The sequence below is a fragment of the Tursiops truncatus genome, chromosome 14, assembly GCF_011762595.2.
Source record: "Tursiops truncatus isolate mTurTru1 chromosome 14, mTurTru1.mat.Y, whole genome shotgun sequence".
Taxonomy (NCBI): Eukaryota; Metazoa; Chordata; class Mammalia; order Artiodactyla; family Delphinidae; genus Tursiops; species Tursiops truncatus.
This window is the reverse complement of record NC_047047.1, coordinates 68,102,216-68,126,260: the sequence shown is the minus strand read 5'-3', so window position 1 is coordinate 68,126,260 and position 24,045 is coordinate 68,102,216. Positions and strand designations below refer to the sequence as shown.

Sequence of the window (24,045 nt, the reverse complement as noted above, 5' to 3'; positions counted from 1 at the left end):
TCTCTCAGGGCCATGGTTGTGCGGCTACAGCCAGGGAACTCCCTCCTCTTCACCCCTTCCCAGGAGCCCGGCAGGGGAGGGGCTTCTACAGCAGCCCCTTGGGGTTCCCCAGGGACCCCGGTATGGGGTTGGAGTGAGGACTCAATGCTGCATTTTAACACCGTATCAATAGCAACGCTTTTGGAGTGACAATAAGTGAAAAGAGGCAAATTACTAAACCATATCTAAGCCATTATTACAACTACTGAAATAACAGATAAACGGTGAAGGACTGAGAGGGAATCAGGGAGGTTGTAAAGGCATGGTGATCCTCTCTCTTTTTTAGACTTGTTGATTTTGTTAAATTCTGTGTGTATTCAAAACGTGAAGAAAAAAGGTGACGCTAATGTAAATTGAATTATAAAACACTTACAGCGTCTTCACCACGCCCTGAAAGGAGGTGTCAGAAATATGACAGGCAGCTAGACCTGAGAGCTCTGGATGGAGAAGCGCTGGCCGAGATTATGAACTCCGGGTTCCAGGCCCCAGAGGGTGCAGATGCGAACTTAGGCGGCCCCGAGTGGCCTTCCACGTTGTACGTGAGAACATTTTCTTACAACTACACCCCCGCCCTCTCCATCCTGCAATTCAGCCGGGCGCCCATTTCGAAGGCGTCGGACTGGGTCTTGGCGGGAACCAGGCGGCCTTAGCCCGGCCTGCAGGGAAGGGGAAGCCCGGCAGCAGCCCGGGAGAGGCGACTGGGGCATTGTTTCAGCCCCTCGGGTGGGGTCCTGCAGGGGGAGGGGAGGCGGTAGCCGTCCCAGGGGACCCGTGCATCAGCGCGTCCAAGCGCCCGGGCTTTGTGAAGTGCCTTGAGTCACCATGGAAATCCAAAGGAACGCGGAGAAGGGCGCCAGGAGGTCGGCGGGTTCTCGGGCTGCGTCCTCCGTCCCCTCTCGGACCCTGGCCCTGCGGCAGGGCCTGTCGGGAGTTGTAGTCCCAAAGCGGCAGCCGCGAGAGGCGCCGAGGATGCCAGGCGCCGCCGGTCCCCGCCTCTCCCTAACCTGCTAGCGAGAGGTGGGGAGCTCTGGGGAGGAGCCGTCGCTTCAGTGATTGGCCGAGGACGCCTCCAGCCTCCACCCAAGACCCCTCCCCTGCTCGCGGCTTCTGACTCCAGCGCCCGGCGCGCCAAGGCGGCGATCGAGCGAGCGAGCGAGCGAGCGTGCAGCCGCCGCCGCCCCGAGCACCCGCAGCTCCGGCGCCGCGGCGAGACCGGAGGAGAACCCACCAACCGACGGACCCTCGCAGCCGCGGCATCCCGGAGGAGTGGGTGATGGCAGGGTGGGCGGTGGGCTTATTCTCCCCGGGCTGGGACATCCATCTCACACAGTCTCTGTTTCTCTGGGAGGCGCACAATAGGGCCGGGGTCCGGGTGCGCCTAGGGGCCCGGCTGCGGGGGACGCGGCGGGAAGTGTGGTTTGGGAATGGCGGCAGCCTTCCCGGGCTAAACTGGGGCCCGAATCGGTTCCTCTTTGTAAGCCCACAGAGCTCCCAGAGCGCCGAGCGGTGCCTTGCTCATAGTAGGCGTTTAATAGGTGCTCGTGGGATTGCAAAGAACTGGGGTGAGGAGGCAGCTTGGTTGAAGGGGGTTCACTCCTAGCACACAGTAGACGCCCAGCCTCAGTCGTCGAGGCGCAGTGAATAGCTGGAAGGCTGGGTGGGGGCTTGCTGGCCGTGGGCCCGTCCGGCCCCAGTCTTAGATCGGCGCCGTCCTCTGCCCCCACTCCCATCCGCAGACACCCTCTGTCCCTCTCCCCTCCGGGTTGGGGTTTGCCCAGCCTGAACCGGACCCGGCGGCCCGTCCACCCGTCCGGCTAACGGAGCGGACGCCTGAGGACGATTCGCCAGCCGCCTCCGAGGCACCTGTCTGAACGACAAAGGCCGCTTTTTTGCGGCCCGGCCCTCTCGGCGGGCGCCAAGCTGGGTCCCTGCGCTTGAGCCCAGCGCGGGAGCCCTTCTGGCTGCATCGATCTTGGCGAGCGAGAGACGTCGACGCCCCAGGCCCGGGGAGGAGGCAGGAGTCCGAGCTGGAGAGAAGCTGGGATGGAGAGAGGCGGAGGAGAGGCCTGCGTTTGAGCATAGATGGGGGAAATGGGAGATAGAGAAGCTGGGTGGGGACAGGTGACTGGATCTGGGAAGAGGGGTAAACTGGAGACTAGGGTTTGAGGAGGAAAGAGAAGGGTCTGAGGAGGGAGGGACGGAGCTTGGAGCAGGTGGCGCGAGGCGAGGCTGGGGCTGACGAAGAATGTGGAGGGGAGGAGGGATGCTGGAGGGTGGAGACTGCCTGGGTTTGAGGCGGGTAGACGCTGGGGAGGAGGAGACCAGCGCGGTGAGGAGGAGGGGTCTCCCTGGGGAGGGAGGTCTCCGGGGAAGGGAGGGGCAGGCAGCTGGGGTCGCGGGTCTCGGGCCTGAAGACCCTCAGCTCTGGCGATGGGCCTGGCTGTCCTGTGGCTGGCTGGGCGTGGCTCTTGCACCGGGCGACGGACCCAGGATGGCGGATCCGGGACCGAACTGGCTGTCCCCGCGAGGAGCTTTGTCTCCCGGCTTGACACCAGCCCGTAGGGACTCGTTTAGGGTTTTGAGATAATCCGCAGCGCCGCAGGCACACCCTTTTCTTCGCAGAGCTGAAAGGCTTGGTCCAGTGGCAGATGCTGCCAGGGAGGCAGAATGAGGGACGCCTCCCGCCCGACAGACCCGGAGAACAATAGCCGACACTGGTATCCGCCCGACAGCGAACTAGGGCCGCCCCCCCACCCCAGAAATGAAGTGCGCAGTTTTCTGGTGCAGAAAATGCTCCCGGAGAAATCACAGGGCACGTGCTCGTCTCTTGGGGTTTGTGTTGGGGAACCGAGCCCCGCCGTTAATTCCCTGGTGTGAGTCGCGCGTCCCCCTAGACTGTGGCACCGGCAGACAGACGCCGCCCCTGGGTTTGGTACCTTCTGGCTGCGGCACCGCCCCCTGCCCCTTGCTGTTGACCAACCACCAAGACGGTCTGGGGCGACCTGTGGAGGTTGCCTCGGTACTGAGCGGGCTCCCTGAGTAGCCGGCTTTGTCTGGCGAGGCGGCCCACCTCGAAGGTCTGCTGTGTGTTCCTAGAGGGAGTAGTTAGGGCCGGTGCAGACTGTGGTAAAATGGGGAGAAGCTGTCGTGGAGATTACCCGCCACGGGTGCCACTCCTGGCCTTAGAGCCGGCAGCCAGGGGACCAGTGCTTCCCTTTGCCAGTGACCACACCCAAGCCAGCTTATCCATCCTGCAGTTTTGGCTGGTATTGTCTGATGACCTAAGACAGGGATGGCTCTATGATAAGAGGCATCTCCTTGCCCATGGGAAAGCAGATGGACAGAAATGCAAACACAAAAAGGGGTTCAACAGAGCTTTCCATGCACTCATAGTCTTGCTTGCTGTCTAAGTATCTTTCACGCCGCGCGCAGCGTCTTGACATGTGAAATGACAGCCAGAAAGTAGCATTCTGTTTGATAGGTTTTCTTTGATGATTGTTTAGCTGATATTAAAGGTGACTCTTTAGCATAGATTTATACTTTTAAATGGTCATTCATTTAAAAAAAAGAAAAACAAAAAAAAAGCAAGGCAGAAGCATTTTTGTTCCAGGAGTGGAGGAAGCTTGGCTAAATGACAGTCAGAGCATCATAGGACAAATCGGTGTGACATATTTGGCATGAATTTGACCGATGAGCCTTTCGGCTCTCTTAGCCTAGCCTTGAAACCTCTAGGTTTTACTCAGGTTGATGCATAAGGTGAGGGACTGTGATGTGACTGTTGGCTCTTGCCCAAAACGTATGGTTGCTGCCAACGTGAGGTCCTCCCATCTGGGCTGTACCCAGTGGCAGCAGCAGTAAGCTATATCCTGCTGCTTTTAAAGGATGGTGCTTTGAGGAGGTGCCTCTCAGAATTTACAAAGGACTAGCTGGAATGTTGTTCATTGGATGTGTTTAATTAAATTAATAGACCTATCTATCTCCAGAGTGAGTGAAAACCAGGAATCTCAGTATTAGAACACCCAAAATCTGATGCTGAAAGTTTTTTCTTATGAAAAAGCTCAAATGGGAAGTGTGTTTTCATGTCATTTCCCAAAGGAAAAGTTTCAGGAGGGAATGTTTTGTTGGTTTATTCTTCTTGAAGGAACTTATGGATTTAAGGGTGTAATCCTGTGAAAGCACTGTGTGAATATCCAACCCAATTTTTTCCCCATGGGGAGTCAGTTCATAGATGAGGGATGCCAGTATGACCAGCCCATTTCTATGGGGAAGATAGAGAGAAGTCAGCACGCCCCCCTCCCACCTCCTGTGAAAATGCCTGGGAGACAGAGGGGAGAGACGAGTGGCTCCAGAGAAGGACTTTATGTACCCAGAATTCCAGGGTGCCCTTGGGGAGCTCAGCTAGGGACATGAACAACTGGCTGTTTTCAGCATAGCCTCTCCAAGATGTAGATGTAAGCCAGAGTGGTTTCAGTATTCTCAATGCACTGCACGTTTCCACCTCTGGAAACAGTTACTCAGGCAACTCTGCACAACTGGCCAAAATCTGGTTTGAAGACTTGGTGTGGCTTCATCTGTGGTACCTCCACCTCTCCTTGTCCTGCCATGGATATCTAAGAATTCTCCCTCCTTAATAATAACAGCTCCTCTGACACAGAATTCAGCTCCAGGGAACTGTAGGCCAAAGGCCATCACAACTGTGGACAAATCTCTGGGGTAAGTTAGGATTTAGATAAATATTGAGAGCCAGAGAAGTTGGTATTATTAGAAAAGAGTATGTAAGTTATCCTTCTGGTGTCAAAACTAAACAAATTCTGATAGAATCTGATCCTGTTCATACATTTTTGTTTTCTGAGCTATAAGAAAATTTTTTCAGAAAAGTCTTCTAAGACTTAGTTGACAGGAGCTTATAGAAGAATAATAATATAGGAAATCTTTGTCAGTGTGAGAACCTGTAGGGAGAAGTTGGTATAAAATAAAGTCAAATGAGAATAACAAGAAGGTGTTTGATTTTCTTGCACTGCTAGTGAATAAATAAGACGTAATTTCAAGATCACTTTGTCTTAAATTTTTTATATGAAGATGAAAGGTTCAAATACTGTGGTATGAATCTTTAATGAACTTTGATATATATGTATAAAAGCAGACACATTATATACTTTAAAAAAAATTTTGTGAAAGAATATTGTATATGGTTTGTTCTGTTTCAATCTTCGAAATTTCTTCCATTTGAAATAAATGGACTTAACCATAGCATCCCCTGACCCTCCCATACCCTCTCATCAATCACAGCCCAGTTTTGTGCTCGTTCCCTTGTCTCCTCCCACCTCGACTCCCTCCTCACAATCCAGACTCAGAGACAATGTACACAGGAGGGAGAGCCTTGGTCTGAGCCAGGAAGCCTGGGGTCGAATCCGAGCCCTGCCACTTTCTGTCCGTCTCTCCTTAGATGAGTTATTTTTCTCTCAGGGACTCAGTTTCTTCTTCTGTACAATGAGGTTTATATGAGTTAATATATGTATAGCACTGAGACCAGAGTCTGGCGCCTAGTAAGTGCTCGATACATGTTAGTTAGCACCATCAGCACCATCGTCATACCCTTACCCCAGAATGTGTGCCCATAAAAACATTTTGATTCCCCATTTAATCTTTCATCCGGGGCAAGCCGGTGCGGATATCACCAGGGTCTGGAGCAAGCTGCTGTAGGGATCGATAGTGGGAACAGAAAGAATGATTAGGACACCTTTCTGAAGCTCCCACCCTTATAAATAGTAGGAATAGCTCTGTGCTGAGTCTGAGCCTCTTTAAACACAGCTGTTTTGAGCAGCTGAGAACTTGCAGAGTTAAGAATGTTCCAGAAGTGCTCTGACCCCAGCTTTGCCAAATTGTCCCTGTGTATAGAGTTGGCCTGGCAACTCACCCTGCTCCTACACCATCTAAAGGACAATCAGGCATCCATAACTGGTGAGACGCTGTTGTTCCGAGGATGTTCTGTTCTTGGTGTGGGAAAGAGCGATCATGTTTGGTTGGTGGCAAGTTGTTGGGAATAAAAATTGTTCAGTTTATTTCTTAGCTCAAGTTTTCCAGCTAAGAAATAAACTTGGCAGCACAGAATTACTTATTTAACAAACATTTTCAAAACACTTAACTCTGTGTGAGGGGTTGTTCTAGTTCCTGTGAGTTAAGTACGGTACTGTCATTATTCCCACTTTACAGATGAAGCAACGGAGGTACAGAAACCAGCCAGCTAGAGAAGTGGCAGAGCCAAGCTTCGAACCCAAAGGGCCTGCTCAGAGTCTGTATAAGTCGAGGTTCTCCAGAGAAACAGAACCAATAAGGATTGGCTTATGTGGCTGTGGGGGCTGGCGAGTCTGATGTGTGTAGGGCAGGCCAGAGGGCTGGAAGCTTTCATGTAGGAGCTGAGGTTACGTGGGCCCCATAATGGTTAGTCTTACGGCAGAATTTCTTCTTCCTCTGGGAAACCTTAGTTTTTCTCTTAAGGTCTTTCAACTGATTGTATGAGGCCCACCCACATTATTGGGGAAAATCTTAAAGTCAACTGACTGTGGATGTTAACCACATCTATAAAATACCTTCCCAGCAACACGTATAGATGTGTGTTTGATTGAAAAACTGACTACTAAAACCTAGCCAAGTTGACACAAAAAACTATCACAGGGTCCGTGGTTTGTTTTTTTTTTTTAATTAATTAATTAATTTATTTTTGGCTGTGTTGGGTCTTCGTTTCTGTGCGAGGGCTTTCTCTAGTTGTGGCAAGTGGGGGCCACTCTTCATCGCGGTGCGCGGGCCTCTCACTGTCGCGTCCTCTCTTGCTGCGGAGCACAGGCTCCAGACGCGCAGGCTCAGTAGTTGTGGCTCATGGGCCCAGTTGCGGCACGGCATGTGGGATCTTCCCGGACTAGGGCTCGAACCCGTGTCCGCTGCATTGGCAGGCAGACTCTCAACCACTGCGCCACCAGGGAAGCCCCAGGTCCGTGCTTTTAAACACTACCCCAGGATCAGAAGGTTACTTGTTGGGTATAAGATTTACAATAAACTAAAGAATTTAGCAATGGGCTATTTATCCCACTGCAAAATGGTGGGCCTTACCTTGTTGAAAATAGAATTTGGACCTCTTTTTTCATCCATGTAGCTTCTAGCACAAAATAATGCTCAGAGCAAGCATTCAGTGGATAATATTGAAAGAATGACCAACCGGAAGATTGAGATGATACTTTACAGGATTTTCCAGCCACTGAGATCTCTAACTCCCCACTTAAATTTAAAATCATTTGGCCCAAGTGAGGTTGAGGTTTTATGAATGACTAGACTCTCTTGAATCAAAACAAGAGAGGTACTTCCCTGGTGGCCCAGTGGGTAAGACTCCACGCCTCCACGGCAGGGGGCACATGTTCGATCCCTGGTCAGGAACTAAGATCCTGTGTGCCGGTCAGCGCAGCCAAAAAAAAAAAAAGACAGGAGAATATCTGCATTCTGAATTGACCTCCCCACCTCCCAACATCTACCCATTTTCATTGGCTTTAGCAAAGATTTTTGGACCTGTCACTGCCTCAACTCCTTGTGAATGTGTCCTGTACACAGTAGCAGTGCCCAGGACTCAGTCACACCATATTTGTGTCCCTTTGTTGTCCACTGACAAGCATTCCCTTTGTTGATTTCAAATCCGCCATGGGCTCCCTCTAATTTCTCAGGCCTTTGGTCTTTATTCTCCCTGCTTTTGTCTGGTCCTGTCCTTCCCTTTGTCCTTCCGCAGAGCATGACCACTATTTATGGAGAAGTCGCCTCCTTTCCCATTTTTAGTGCTTCAACCAGATTTTCGTCTTTGTAGATCAATATATTCATTCTGTTATAAAATTCAAATGTAGGGCTTCCCTGGTGGCGCAGTGGTTGAGAGTCCGCCTGCCGATGCAGGGGACACGGGTTCGTGCCCCGGTCCGGGAAGATCCCACATGCCGCAGAGCGGCTGGGCCCGTGAGCCATGGCCGCTGAGCCTGCGCGTCCGGAGCCTGTGCTCCGCAACGGGAGAGGCTCCAACAGTGAGAGGCCCGCATACCGCAAAAAAAAAAAAAAAATTCAAATGTAGCTCCCAAGTTTTTCATTTAATGCCTTTTTGCTCCTGTTTCCAACAGACATGAAACTCAACTTTAAGAAAGTTACTCGGAATGTTTTAAGTTTGGCATACTGCCAAATATTTGGGCCACACACATACATAAAACAGTAACATTGGGGATTGAGAGTGTATTTTAAAAATATTTTTATTTTATAAACTTTTTAGTAAAGTATAACACATACAGAAAAGTATACAAATCGTAAGTGTATAGCTTACTGAATTTTTACAAACTAAACATGGCCATGTCATCAGCACCTGATGAAGAAACAGCTTACCAGTGCATATCCCAAAACCCCCCTTAAGTCCCCTCCCAGTCACTGCTCTTCCTCCAAGTTCTCTGACCCCTATCAGCATAGATCAGCTTTGCCTATTTTTGAACTTTTTATAGATGGAATCAGATAGTGGGTACTCTTTCAAAAAGGGGCTTCTTTTGCTCAGTGTTACGTTTGTTGCATTTTGTATGCTCATTTTCATTGCTATATAGCATTCCATTGTGTAAATGTACCACAATTTATTTATCCATTATGTTGTTAATGGGTATTTGGCTAGCTTCTAGTTTGGTGCTATCATGAATAGTGCTGTTGTGACCATTCTAGTACCTGTCTTTTGTGAACAAGTGTGTGTTTCTCTTGGGTATATAGTTAGGAGTAGAATTCAGGTCAAGGATATGCATATGTTGTGTTTTAGTAGACCACACCAAATAGTAAGATTAATGGTGAAATTTTTTTTTAAAAAGTCAATCCCAAGGCATGCAATGCTGTGACTAAACTGTTTTTAGAAGCCCTAAATGCTGGCATAATTTAGTGGCTTGATCAGAGGTTGGTTTTCAACTCTTATTCTTCAGCAAAAAAATTAGAACTTTAGCTGTGTCTGACTGTTCTACAGTAGCTGAAGTGAACATTTCTAAACTAAAGACCAAGGATGTGCTTCAGCCTTGGTCTTGCTACAGCAATTTCCTTACTCCTGTTTCTTAAGGAAAAGCTGAGAATCAGATTATAATTGCAACATGGGTCCAGAGATCATTCCAGAGATGTCCTGTCAGCCTTGAACAAGATTAACAAGTGAGATTTATTCGGTTAACTATTTTGGATTTCTTGTATTGAGTCAAATAGCAGTTGTGAATTGTGTGATTTCTGTGGCTTAAAAAACGCCTCAAAAGTGTCAGCTTGTAGGGCTTCCCTGGTGGCGCAGTGGTTGAGAGTCTGCCGCCGATGCAGGGGACACAGGTTCGTGCCCCGGTCCAGGAAGATCCCACATGCTGCGGAGCAGCTGGGCCCATGAGCCATGGCCGCTGAACCTGCGCGTCCAGAGCCTGTGCTCCGCAACGGGAGAGGCCACAGCAGTGAGAGGCCTGCGTACCCCCCACCCCCCCAAAAAAAGTGTCAGCTTGTAATTGCAAAGTTCATATTTCTTATTTGGGAATTAGAAGTATAGCATCTCATTTTTTGTGGGTTTTTCTAAAAAGACTTAGAACGCACATGTTATGGGGGGTGTTAATCTTATTTATTTATTTTCTTTTTTTTCTCTTTTTGTAATTGAAGTAGAGTTGATTTACAATGTTGTGTTAGTTTCAGGTGTACAGCAAACTGATTCATATATATATATGTATACACACACACACACACACATATATTCTTTTTTCAAATTCTTTCCCTGGGACTTCTCTGGTGGTCCAGTGGTTGAGACTCTGCGCTTCCACTGCAGGGGGTGTGGGTTCCATACCTGATCAGGGAGCTAAGATCCCACATGCCACGTGGTACGGTGCCCGCCCACCCCACCCCCCAAAAAAAACCAACCAGATTCTTTCCCCTTATAGGTTATTATAAAATATTGAGTATAGTTCCCATTACAATGTGATTATAACAGAAAAACCCCTGCAACTACTGAAAAACGATAAAGATGAGGCACAAGATATGAGCAGTAACCTCTAACCAGATTGTGGATATGGGCAAACCCATCTCCTCTCCACAGCTGGTCTTCACTGTTGGCCCAGGAGAGACGGCAGCGATAAGTTTGGCCAGTATAGATCAAGAGCAGCGATGTAGGTACCATTATAGGATGATGGTAATGAAACCTTTGCCACCAAAGGAGCATAACACGGCAGTCATGAATTCCTAACTTGGCTGGGTTTTGCTTATGAGACCCATTCACAGCCCAAGTTGTTCCTGATAAAGAATATTTTTCTGTCATGTGGCCTTTCATGTTTGGTATTGGTCCTCATGTAACCAAGTGAGTGAGATCAGATTTATCAGTGCTTTAAAACCTAGATTTACTGCTTGAACTCTGAGTCCCTTAAGCACTTAGATATTTCATAGCTCTTTTAATATAGGATTTAATTTTGTTCTTTAAAATGTATATTCCAATATTTAATCAATTATAAAACCACTTTAGACCATTTTGCTAATACAGCTAGTGTAATGTTTGCGTTTCATCAAATCCTTGTCCCTATACTCAATGTAATTTTTACAGAGGTGTAACCACAACATGGATACTATTTTGTATTTTGTTCTGTCATTAGAAAAAAACTTTTCTGTGTCTCTACCTAATTTAGAAATGTAAACTTGTAATTGACTGCCTATCATTTCATTGGAATGTACTATATTTAAACATTTACTTACTGATGAACATTTAGATTATGTTCGATTTTTATATTTTTATTTATTTATTTATTTATTTATTTTGCGGTACGCGGGCCTCTCCCGTTGCGGAGCACAGGTTCCAGACGCGCAGGCTCAGCGGCCACGGCTCACGGGCCCAGCCGCTCCGCGGCATGTGGGATCTTCCCGGACCGGGGCACGAACCCGTGTCCCCTCCATCGGCAGGCGGACTCTCAACCACTGCGCCACCAGAGGAGCCTTATTTTTTAATAAATTTATTTATTTATTTATGGCTGCGTTGGGTCTTTGCTGCTGTGCGCGGGCTTTCTCTAGTTGCCGAGAGCAGGGGCTACTCTTCGCTGTGGTGCGCGAGCTTCTCAAGGCAGTGGCTTCTCTTGTTGCGGAGCACGGGCTGTAGGCACGTGGACTTCAGTGGTTGTGGCACGTGGGCTCTAGAGCACAGGCTCAGTAGTTGTGGTGCACAGGCTTAGTTGCTCCACGGCATGTGGGATCTTCCCGGATCAGGGCTCGAACCTGTGTCCCCTGCATTGGCAGGCAGATTCCCAACCACTGCGCCACCAGGGAAGTCCCCGATTTTTAAAATTTTAGATAGTGTTTACATCTTTGTGAAAATCACACACATGATTTTATTACCCAGCTGATAATATGTTTTTGAAAATTGAGATTCCCTTAAAAAAAGCTTTTGGTGTGGGGGATGCAGTTTTACTCATAATACCTGATAGCTCTCACGTAAGGAGAAATGCATAAATGTGTGTTAATTCCTTGAAATGCATAATACGTGTCACAAAGTTCCCTGATCAGAGAATGCCTTCTAATCGGTCTTAGCTGGCAAGTTGTTTATCAAAGAACTTGTGTAAATGTAGGAATAAAATTGTCTGAGATAATCAATCATTTTACAAACAGGACATGTAATAATAATTTAGAGCACAAAGGACTCCAAGCTAAGGCAATTTTACCAATAAATTCTGTAAAATTGTGTTGTCTCAATAGCAGGTAGCACCAAAAGTTGGCCATGGTGAAAAAAATGAAAGTTGCAAAGAGATGAAACAGTTATGAGAAGCATCCAATACTTAGTTAAATTCTAAATATCTGCCAGTAGAATGCCAATAGCCAGGACCAGAAATGGCTGTTGGAGCAGCCTAGCAAGCGGGAGAGGTTTGCTAACCATCCAGTAACTGGACTTAAGTTGCACTGAGCTGTTATTCGAGATGGGCTCAAACCTCCTCTCACATATTTCCTGAGTGCCTGCAAGGAGCAGTGTAATTTCCAGGAAGGAGCTTGCACGTGGGAGAGAGATGGGGTTTGAATCCTGACTCTGCTACTTTCTAGACGTGAGAGATCTTGAACAAAGTCACCTAATCTTCCCAAGCCTCGGTTTCCTTGTGATTTAAAGGGTTGTTAATATCTTTCTCATAGGTTTATAAGGAGGACTCAAGGGAAAACATGCAGGGAGCCTGGTGGGTACGTCGTAAGCACTCAGTAAGTGGAGCTAATGGTATTCTCTAGGTGCTAAAGTTAGGCGCTTTGAGCTACATGAAGGTATAGAACAGTATTGTCAAAGTACATGATTGTCAAATGAACAAGCTGGACAATAGGATAGCTGGTGCAGAGGGAATAGAGAGCACCTGAGAAGTTCAGTCACAATGGTTCAGGTCCCTCCTCTGTACAGTGAGGAGATGGAGACTAGATTCTATCGGCAGCTCTGATCTGTGACAGCCGTGCTATGTTGCTGCTGAGACTGTCACAATTCCTTCCCAGCTCAAACCAGCAGACTTGCAGTTTGGCACCATCTATCAAAACGAAAAGTGCACACACCCTTTAACCGAGCAGTACCACTTCTGGGAATTTATCCTAAAGATGTACAAGTATATGTGCACGACGAAAAATAGGAAGGGATATTATTGCAGCATTATTTGTACGAGCAAAAAAATTAGACCCAACCTAAATTCTCAGCATTGGTGAGCTAGTTAAATACATTATGATCCATCCTTACAAAGAGATATTATGTAGCCATTTGAAAAAAATAAGGCAGATAATTTCTGATCTGATAAAGAACAACATCCAGTATATATCAGTGAATAGAAAGGAAAGCAGGCAGACCAATATTTAATGCATGTTTGCCATTTATGTGATATAAAATATATACATATATGTTTAAATATGCACAGACTCTCCTTGGAAAGAAACACAAGAAAATCCATGACGGTGCTTGTCTCTGGAGGAGGGGACTGGGGAACATTTCACTATTGCTATAGTTTTAAATGTTTATCATGTGTATATTTTACCCGTATAAACAATAACAATAACTTGGCAGCCCTGGTTGGTTCTGGCTCACCTCTCAGAGGCTCGAGAAAACTGGAGAAGGGTAGAATTCTGGGCCTCATGCTCAGGGCTTATGTTCTCATATGGACTCCCAGGTGGAGGACCCCTACATAAGCCTGCAGAGTAGGGCTTTCAAGCCTACTGAAGAGACAGAATGTGCAGCCCGTTCAAAACAAGAAAGGCTTTGGGACAGGAAGCGAGGGTGACGTACTACTGCTGATTCGCAAATAGCATTTCTGATATTTTCCCTCGTATTTATTTTTATTCAGGGAAATTTGATTTAAATCTTAGGATGCAGAAGATGAGAAGCACTAATGAGGCATCATGAACCTCCCACAGCGCTGCGTGCATGTGCTCATTCCTTCATCCCTTCCTTCAAAGAATAGGTGCTTACTGAACACCTACAGTGGGCCAGGGGTCAACATAGGATATTGGGGCTAAAAAAACCCTTAGACAACATTTAATCATTTCACAGAGGAGGAACCTCCGGGGCAATTTAACTTCCAGTGAGCTGTACCAGTGCAGGAAGTTTCTGGTAATTGCCCTTTCTGGTCTCCAATGACAGGTTAAGAGACCTCTGGATCCTCCTGGAGAATCAGTTCCCTCATGTAGAGTAGAGTGTTGGTTCCATTCTGTTTTGCATTCTGGTTACTTTTGGGGCATGTTTTCTCTGTAAGGGCTGTGAAGGCAAACTCCTGGGTTCATACCTTTGTGTGATCTCTTCCTGTGACTTGCTTTTAACCAATAGAAGACGACAAAGATGATGGGGATGTCATTCCCATGACTGTTACGTGATGTAAGACCCCGTCGTCTTGCTAGCAAACTTGCTCTAGACGCGCAGTTTGATGAGCAAGTGGCTGTGCTGGGAAAGCCCACTTGGCAGGAGATTGGGTGGCCTCTAGGAGCTGGGTGGCCTCTAGCTAGAAGCCTATGACCATAAGGAAATGAATTCTGTCAACAACCTGAGTGAGCTTGGAAGTGGGTTCTTCCCAGTCAGACCTCCAGATGAGAACACAGCCTGTCCAACACCTTGACTGCAGCCTGTGAGGCTCTAAAGCAGAGAACTTAGGGCTCCTGGCCCACAGAAAGGGAGGTAATGAAGATGTGTTGTTTTAAGCCACTAAGTTTGTGGTAATTTGTTAAACAGCATAGAAAACGAATTCACATCTCTCCTGCATCACTGTTTCTAGTCCATGTTTTCTTCACCCGTTTTACCCCATGAACCCACTGCTTCATTTGTTTATCATTCTCTTTCTGAGTCTTTGCTCGCCCTCCCCCCGCCCCCCGACTCCTGACTTCTGGGAGATAGAGGTGGACAGCAGCTGTGCTCTGACCCCGACAGGGCTGATGGAAGTCATCAGGCTAGTGGGCACTTCTGGCCCCTGTGGTGGAGGTCCAGCAGAGTTGGGGAGGGCATTTTGCCCAGGTTGGTGGGGAGGGGGGACTGGGATAGAGCTCTGCCTAGGAATGTACTAGAAAGCAGTCGTGGAGGTAGTCAACACTCCATTTTGTGGCCCTTTTCAATGTATGTAACCTATTCCAGAAGTTGTTTCAACCTGTCCTCCATTGTTTTTGTTGTGTTTTGTTTTGGTGGTGGAGAGGGTGCTTGTTGAGGGCATTCTCCCATTTTAGTCCCTTTTTTGGACCATACCCTGGAACATCTGGCACATCCACTCCGACCTGTTTCTCGACTTACGGGTCAGGCTGAAGTGTCCATTCTTTCCTATTACTGCTTCTTAAAGCTGGCGCTGCAGGCTTAGCTTGAAGCACCTGATGCAAGTTTGAAATAGCTTTGAAGCCTTTTTAACAGCATTATTGAGATGCAATGTAAATACCATAAAGTTCACCCATGTAATGTGTACAATTCAATGATTTCACCATTCTCTAATTTTTGAACATTTCCATCATCCAAAAAGAAACGCTTTGCCCCTAAATCACTTCCCACTCCCCTCCCTGACCCCAGCTCCTGGCAACCACTAAATCTACCTTCTATCTCTATAGCTTTGCCTATTCTGGACATTTCATATAAATGGAATCAAATGTGGCCTTTTGTGACTGTTTTTTGTTTTGTTTTGTTTTTTAATTTTATTTACTTATTTATTTATTGGCTGCGACGGGTCTTCCTTGTTGCGCGCGGGCTTTCTCGAGTTACAGCGAGCCGGGGCTACTCTTCGTTGCGGTGCGCGGGCTTCTCATTGCGGTGGCTTCTCTTGTTGCGGAGCATGGGCTCTAGGCACACAGGCTTCAGTAGTTGTGGCACGCGGGCTCAGTCTTTGTGGCTTGCAGGCTGTAGAGCACAGGCTCAGCAGTTGTGGTACACGGGCTTAGTTGTTCCGCGGTATGTGGGATCTTCCCGGACCAGGGCTTGAACCCATGTCTCCTACATTGGCAGGCGGATTTTTAACCACTGCGCCAACAGAGAAACACCTTTTGTGACTGTTGAAGCTTCATTTTTTTTAATCTTAAAAAAATAGGGACTTCCCTGGTGGCGCAGTGGTTGAGAGTCCGCCTGCCGATGCAGGGGACGTAGGTTCATGCCCCGGCCCCGGTCCGGGAAGATCCCACATGCCGCAGAGCGGCTCGGCCCGTGAGCCATGGCCGCTGAGCCTGTGCGTCCGGAGCCTGTGCTCCACAAAGAAAAAAAGAAAAAGCAGGAACTTCCCTGGTGGACCAGTGGTTAATACTCCACGCTTCCAGTGCGGGGGACGCAGGTTCGATCCCTGGTCAGGGAAATAAGATCCCACATGCGTGGCCAAAAGTTTTTTTTTAAAAAATGCAATATCTGCACCCTAGTCCACAATCTACCCTTTTTTGTTTTGATATAAATTAAAGAAATATATATTTGGTCGTCATTCCCAATTCCTGGCACAGAGTTCGTAAAACTCTTAATTTTCTGAGAGATTGGTGTGAGAGGAGTGTCTTGTTATTCATAATAAGCCCCTTTCCACCTTCCCTGAGCTTATGCTAATAAGGTGACTCAGAGGATGGAGCTGGTTGTCAAGGGAACCAACTAGATGATGGAGGTTTGGAACTTTCAGCCCCACCCCTCACCCGTCACCCCACCTCCAGCAAGAGAAGAGGAGTTGGAGATTAGGTTAATCACCAAGGCCCAGTGATTTAATCACTCATGCCTGTGTAATGGAACCTTCATAAAACCCAAAGGAGTTTAGAGAGCTTCCACACTGGTAAACACATCAAGGTGCAGGGAGGGTGGTGCACCAGAGATGGTATGGAAGCTCCAAGTCCCTTCCCCACACCTTGCCCTGTGCATGTCTTCCATCTGGCTGTTCCTGAGTTGTATCCAGTAATAGTAAGTAAAGTGTTTCTCTGAGGTTTGTGAGCTGTTCTAGCGAATTAGCAAACTCCAAGAGGGCATTGTGGGAACCCCAGATTTATAGTTGGATGGTCAGAAGTACAGGTGACAACTGGCATCTGCAGCTGGGGACAATCTTGTGGGACTGGGCCCTTAGCTTCCAGAGTCTGCACTAGCTTCCGGTGGTTAGTGTCAGAAGTGTTGTGAATAGAGAAACAGTTTTCCCTTGGATAGTACCACAGGTTTTCAGCCATTCCCCATTGATGGGCATTCAATTTGTTTCCAGTTTTCTGGGTTTTTTGCCCTACCAGCAGTGCTGCAATAGACTCTCTGTACATGTCTCCTTATGTTCTCGTGCTTTTTTGTCTATGGATGGAGCCCTACGAGTGGAGCTGCTGAGTCAGAGATCTTTTTAAAATTTTAATAGAGGCTTTCAGACTGTTTCCCAAAAGTGTGTAATAATTTGCATTTCCATCAGCAATGCCTACGCAACCTTTCCCAACCCCCACCCCTCCTCCCCCAAGTCCTGCCAACATCAGGCATCACTCTGGAATTTTTGCCATTTCTGATGGATATGAAGTGGCACCTCATTATGACTTTTATTTGCATCTCCTTGATTACTGGCGAGGTTGAACATCTTTCTATATGTTGTGGGTCATTTAGATTTGCTCTTCTGCGTATCACTTATCCATGTCCTATGCCCATCTTTCTCCTGGTTGTATTTTTCTTATCAATTTGTAAGAGTTCATAGCTGTCATATGCACTAAACATGTTTTCTCAGGCTATTTATTGCTTATTGACTTTATTTCTATGGTATGATTTTTATATCAAATGAGATCATCTTCTGTAATATCACATTTAAAAATTTTTATAAGGTCAGAAATGTGACTTTTCTTTTATGGCTTCTGGGTTTCTAGATTGACGTAAAAGGTCTCCCCTGCTTCTAGGTTATACATGTATTTTCCTGGGCTTTCTTCTAATATTTTTAACTGTTTTATGTTTTACATGTAAATAAATTCTAGATGGATTACAGATTTGGGTATAAGCTGTAAGGTAGGGAGCCAGCTTAATTTTCTCCCAGACAAATAGCCAGGGATGCCAGCACCATCTATTATTAAGTAAATCATTTTTCTCCCTGCTGAACTGAAATATCTCTTTTGTTGGATTTAATTGAAATCTGCTACCAATTGCCTTACTCTTTTCCACTTCTCTGTCTAATCATATGCTGATACCGTACAGATTTAATTACAGTAATTTCATATAGTATCTTTTATTATTTCTAAGGAAGTCCTTTACCTACCCCACAGTATTCCTTTCCATAATTTTCTTGACTTTTCTCAATTCTATTATTATCTGTTTCAAAATAAACCCTTTGGGAATTCTAATAGGAATTTCATGACACTTATCTATTAATTTTGGGATAATTGACATTTTATGATATTAGCTTTTCCTGTCTGAATATATTTGTTTCATTGTGTTTACATCCTATTTTATGTACTTTGAGAAGTTCTATAGGAGTCTGTGCCTGTCTTAGTTTTTTGTTTTTGGTCTCTTTTTGTGTGAAGTTGTATTGAGATATAACTTATATACAATAAAATTTACCCACTATAAGTGTACAATTCACTGTTTATTAGTATATTTAAAGGGTTGTGCTACCATCATGCAATTTACTTTTAGAAAATTTCTATCTCCCCCAAAAGAAAACTCAAGCCCATTTGCATTTACTCCCATTTCCACCCCCAACCTTGGGCAGCCTCTAAACAAAATACATCCAAATAGAGAAAATACTTTATATTTAGATTTGCCTTTTCTGGACTATTCTTAGTGTTTTATTTTTTTATGCATAAGTGTTTTCCAGTGTTTTCACTATTGTGAACACAATATCTTTTCCTGTTTCTATTTCAAAGTGGCTGACTGCTAGCATAGGAAGAAAATATTTTGATTTTATTTATCTTATAATCTGTTGTCTTACCAATTTTCATAGGTTTTCTAGGTATACAATCATAACACAATTTATCTCTTTTTTCCGTTTTATCTTGAGGATTTAATTTTCTTATTGCATTTTTAAGCAAATTGCAAACATCATTTAATAGTCGTAGTCAGAGAAGGCATCCCTGCTTTATTCCTGATTGTAATGACTATGAGTTGCCGTCAAAATGTAATTTATTGACAACTATTGATGAACTGCAGAGGCAGGGAAAGTCAAAAGAAGGTTGAGAGGGAGTTACCTTTCCATTGCCATTTCTTTTAAGGCTGGTATCAAATAGTTATATGTTTCCTTAATCATTGGCTGCACTGCATAGTGCCTTAGTCACTTAAAAATAAATACAATTAAAATTTCAGTTCCTCAGTTTCAAGTGCCACGTTTCAAGTGCTCAGTAACCACACGTGGCTAGTGGCTACCTCATTGGACAGCACAGCTCTTAGACCCTGGGTGGGCAAACCACCAGCAGCTTAGAGTGGTGGTTACAGTTTTAAGGGATTACTTAAAACAAAACAGAATATGTGACAGAACCCAAACTGGTCCAAAGGCCTTTTACAGAAAAAGTTTGGAGACCCCTGGTCGAGAATATTGTCTCTCCAACTGAGTCATTTTTATATACCTTCTTTCCATTTTTCTTATTACAATATCCTCTATGAGATAGATGCTTAATATTTTTCTTTAAATAAGCTTGAATTTTTTAAAAAAGAAATATTATATCAATACCATAAATGGAAATGTTTGCCATAAATAAATAACTAGAAAAATAAATAGAATGAAAGCCAACCGATGTTATTAAATTCCAATAACAAACTAGACTTTGCTCTTTCTTTTGTTAAAAAAGAGAAATTAGCAAGTGCTAAGTATTAGACGAGACACATCCACCACCTGAGAGGTGTTCCATGATGTAATCAGAAGTAGAAAAAGAGAACTGAAAAAGAAACCGCCTCCTCACTCATGATTCAAGGTCACTTGTGTCCGGGGACGTGTACAGGTATCTCCCGCTTCAAAAGCTCATTTTATGGCTGCTTCAGTTTTACGAAAGACCTACATGAGTACCTGTTTTCGCTAACCGACATAAAGAGGATTTCTGCTTTTAGGAACAAAGGCAAAAAGCGAAAACAGCGTTCAGCTTTTGTTTTGCTGAGACCCTTTACAGAGGCAACGCGCACCTCAAGATAGGAGTGGCGCCGCCAGGCTCCTTCCCCGGGAACTACACTCGGCGTCTCAGCATCAGGCTGCCAGAGCTTTGAACTGTGTCTGTGAGCACTTTATCTAGATTTATTTTGTGCATCCATTAGCAAGATGTGTCCTAAGGTAATTGCTTCTTTGCTTTAGGCCACTTTGCTTAGAAGGTTTTCATAGGAATGCTCTACCGATGGGGGAGGGAGGGACACATACCTTCTGGAATCACCTGTAGTGTTCCTCAATTTTGGAACACTAGGCTGAGGGGAGAGGAGGTGGGGAGCATGAACTTGGCATAGGCGATGGCTGGGGTTGGGGTGGCCTAACTAGAGGAGCCATATTTAGACGCCTTCCTTACCATTACCAGTTCAAGGGTGTACAAGATACATTTGTGTCGCTTTTTACTCTAGGTTAGAGCACCAGATGTAAATTTATAATTGGACCATATCACTTTAACCTCCACAGAAATGTCATTGCTGAATTAAAATTTAATGATATTTCCTCAGCCTTTTATTGATGTTTGCTCTATATTAAAAATGACCACTGGGAAAATATTTCTGCTCCTTCTGCAAAACTGCAATAAAATATATCTGTTTCTTATTTTCCTTAAAGAGTAACCCAATAAATTCCTTCTAGAATTATCTACATAGAGAGCAGACCTGCTTTCTCGAAAACATTCTAAGACCTTCTTTTGAATGTTCGTTTAGGTAGAGGAGAGCAGGGAATTATTTGGGATTCAAAATGCCTTTCCTTTGGGTGAATCAGAGCCTCCCTTTTATCCAATAATAAGAAGAGTTTTCCCCTTCCCTCCCAAACCATTTCCCCCTTTGCTCTAACTGCCAGGATGCTTGGCATTAAATATAATTCCTACTAAATTATATCTCTTCTTTTTCTGAGTTCCCTTTAGCAGTCCTCTTTTTAATGCGTTTTTGTTGCTTTTAAGTCAAATTTGCTGGGGTGTAATTTACATAAAATATACATAACCATTTTCAATGTTCATTTAAGAGTTTTGACATATTTATATACCTGCGTAATCACTACCACAATTGAAATATGGAATATTTTTATTACCACCCAAAGTTCCCTTGTGCCTCCTTCTGTTCAATCCCCTTTCCTCCTCCCTCCCCAGTCAGTGATCTGCTATCACTGTAGATCAGTGTTTCTCTACCGGGGGGAGTTTGCCCCTTAGGGGCCAATATGGCAATGTCTGGAGACATTTTTGTTGTCACAACTGTGCAGGTGCTGCTGGCGTCAGTGGGTCGAGGCCAAGAATACTGCTAAATATGCTACAATGCACAGGATAGTCCCTGCAGCCAAGAATTAACCAACCCAAAATTTCAGTCGTGCCAAGACTAGGAAACCCTACTCTAGCTATAGATTGGGCAAGCAAATGGTATCCCATGGCTCAAATCCAGCCTCATTGCCTGGTTTTGTGGAGCCCATACGTTAGAAATGGGTTCAATATGTACTCCAGCATGACTGGCTTCTTTCACTTAGCATGATGTTCACCCGTGTTGTAGTGTGACTCAATACCTCTTCTCTTTTTATTGCTGAATAATATTCCGTTGCATGGATTTGACACATTTGTTTATCTTTCATCAGTTGATGGAGGTTTGGATTGTTTCAACTTTTTGGCTATTATAAATAATGCTATGAACATTCTTGTGTAAGTTTTTGTGTGGACATATGTTTTCATTTCTTTTGGATATACAGTATACTTAAGAGTGGAACTTCTGGGTCATACAGTGATTCTATAACTTTTTGAGGAATTGCCAGACTGTTTTCTAAAGCAGGTGCATCATTTTACATTTCTACTGCAGTACATGAAGCTTCCAGTTTCTCTCCACATCCCCGCCAACACTTGTTATTATCTGTCTTTTTTATTATAACCATCCTAGTGGGTGTGAAGTGGTATCCCATTGTGGTTTTGATTTGCATCCCACGGATTGCTAAATGAGCATCTTTTCATGTGTTTATTAGTCATTCATATATATTCTTTGGAGGAATGTTGATTCAGATCCTTTGCCCATTTTTAAATTGGGTTATGTCTTTTTATTACAGAGTCGTAGAAATTCTTTATATATTCTAGATATAAGTCCCTTGTCAGATATCTGATTTGCAAATCTTCCCATTCTCTGGGAGTTAGTTCCTTTTTATTAATGAGTATTATTCCCTTGTTTATTTGGAATTAGTACTGTACTCACAATTTGTTTATCCATTCACTCGCTGGTAGACGCTAGGGTTGTTTCCAGTTTGGGGTTATTATGAAAAAAGGTTATTACAAGGATAAGTCTTTGTGTGCACATATCTTTATATCTCTCTGGCAAATATCTATAGAGTGGGACTACTGAGTAGTATGGTAAGTGTATGTCTAACTTTATGAGAAATTGCCAAAATATTTTCAAAAATGGTTGCACCATCTTACATTCCTACCCGCAATGCACAAGAGTTCCAGTTGTTCCACATCCATTCTAACCTTGGTATTACTGGTCTTTTTAAGTTTAGCCATTCTAATGGGTAGTGATATTTCATTATGGTTTTAATTTGCATTTCCCTGGTAATCAATGATGTTGACATCTTTTCATGTGCTTATTTGCCATTTGTATCTTTTTTGTGAAGTGTCTTTTCAAATCTTTTGCTCATTTTTTATTGTATTGTTTGCCTTCTTATTGAGTAAAGAAATTCTCTTCATGTTCTGGATATGTCCTTTGCAGGTATATGTTTTGCAAATAGTTTGTCCCAGTCTATGACTTTTCACTTTCTTAACAGTATCTTTTGAAGAGCAAGAGTTTTAAATTTTGATTAAGTTCCATTTATCAATTTTATCTTTTAGGGTTCATGCTTTTTTTTGTCCTAACCCAAGATCCTAAAGACTTTCTCCTATGTTTTCTTTTAGAGGTTTATAGTTTAGTATTTATGATTAGGTCTGTTATCCATTTTGAATTCATTTTTTCCCCACATGGAAGTACATTTGCTTAGCATCATTTGTTGAAAAGACTACTTTTCCTCCATTGAATTACTTTGTCAAAAATCAATTGACCATACATATATGTAGGCCTATTTCTGGACGCTCCATTCTGCACTACCCGTATATTTGTCTATTCTTAAACCAGTACCACACTCTCTTGATTACCGTAGCTTTATAGTAAGTCTTGAAATCAGATAATGTAAGTCTTCCAGTTTTGTACTTTTTCAAAATAAGTTTGCCTATTCTAGGTTGTACACATTTTTATATAACTTTAGAATCAGCTTATCAATATCCATAAGAAGGTCTGTTAGGATTTTGATTGAGGTTGTGTTGAATCTCTGAATCAAACTGGGGAGAACTGTCATCTTAACAATGTTGAGTCTTCCAATCCACACACAAAAAAGTAAAGATTTCATTTACTTAGTTCTTCTCTAGTTTCTGTTAACACTGTTGTGTAGCTTTCGTTGTACAAGTGTTGCACACCTTCTGTCAAATTCATCATGCTTTTGGTGCTACTGTAAACGAGATAAATGTTTTAATCATGTAAGCTGCCTCATTCTGTGGATCACTTGATGACCCTCAACAGAAGCAGGCAAATGGGGAAGGACTAGAACTGGAATGGGTAGGGGTGGGGTGAGGGGACAACTAGCCACAGACACTGGAGCACCTTCGTTCCACTGCGCAGCATACCCATGATGGTGGAGACCACAGCTGGTAGAAACCCAGGCATGTGTCAGAAAACAGCAGGTAGAGCACAGTGACGGAAGTGTGGGCACAGGTGGTGGGAGGAAGCAGTTGGTGTCAGAAGAGTGTGCCAACAGGTGGAGGGGCCTCAGACACAGATGGGCAGGACTTGACTCCCAGAAAAGGCAACAAGAAGGAAGAGCATGCCAGCCTACCAGTCATGAGATAGTGGACCCTTTAGCAAGCAGGGCTTGGGCGCAAGGCATCTGGTACCTGATGTGGAATCTGGGGTCTGACCCTCTACAGCAGAAGAGGTAGAGCGCACATTCAGGGCTTGTCCAGAGCCAGGTGTCCTAACTGGGTGTCTTAGCATGTGGGACTCTAGTCTTTAGACTTGTCTTCAGGGATTGGTCCTTGGCCTGGGCTGGGGCTGGAGAGGAGGCTGCCAGGGACTAGGAACCTAGGGAATCTGGCCAGCCCTTCTGGGAAGGAAAGGGAAATAAATTGTGTTTATAAAGGTAATTGGGAGTCTGTCATCAGTTCCAACCCCTCCCCTCTTCTAGTGGGAGCAGATGAACAAGAAAAAGAGGAAATGCTGGCATTCAGGGTGAATTGGATGGGCAGACAACCAGACTTCCCATTACTCCCATTTACTTGCTTTCAAGAGATGTAGACTTATTCATCCCTTTTGTTGGCGGTTACACAGCAGGTGCTCCACAGCCCAGCAAGGGCTGAAGGAAAGGCTCATTAGCTCTTTTTGTTTAAGTGAATGAAGGTATCTCTACTTTTTCAGACTCAACCACCAGG

The 24,045-nt window shown here is 44.8% G+C and overlaps 1 protein-coding gene across 1 annotated transcript in view; it reads left to right on the top strand.

Moving 5' to 3' along the window:
• Positions 1-775: 775 nt before the first annotated feature.
• DPYSL5 (dihydropyrimidinase like 5) overlaps positions 776-24,045 on the top strand; it is an 89,347-nt gene continuing 66,077 nt past the window's right edge. The window contains exon 1 of the mRNA XM_019943364.3: positions 776-1,305. The gene's annotated coding sequence lies outside the window, so the exon portion shown is untranslated. The remainder of the gene's footprint in view (positions 1,306-24,045) is intronic.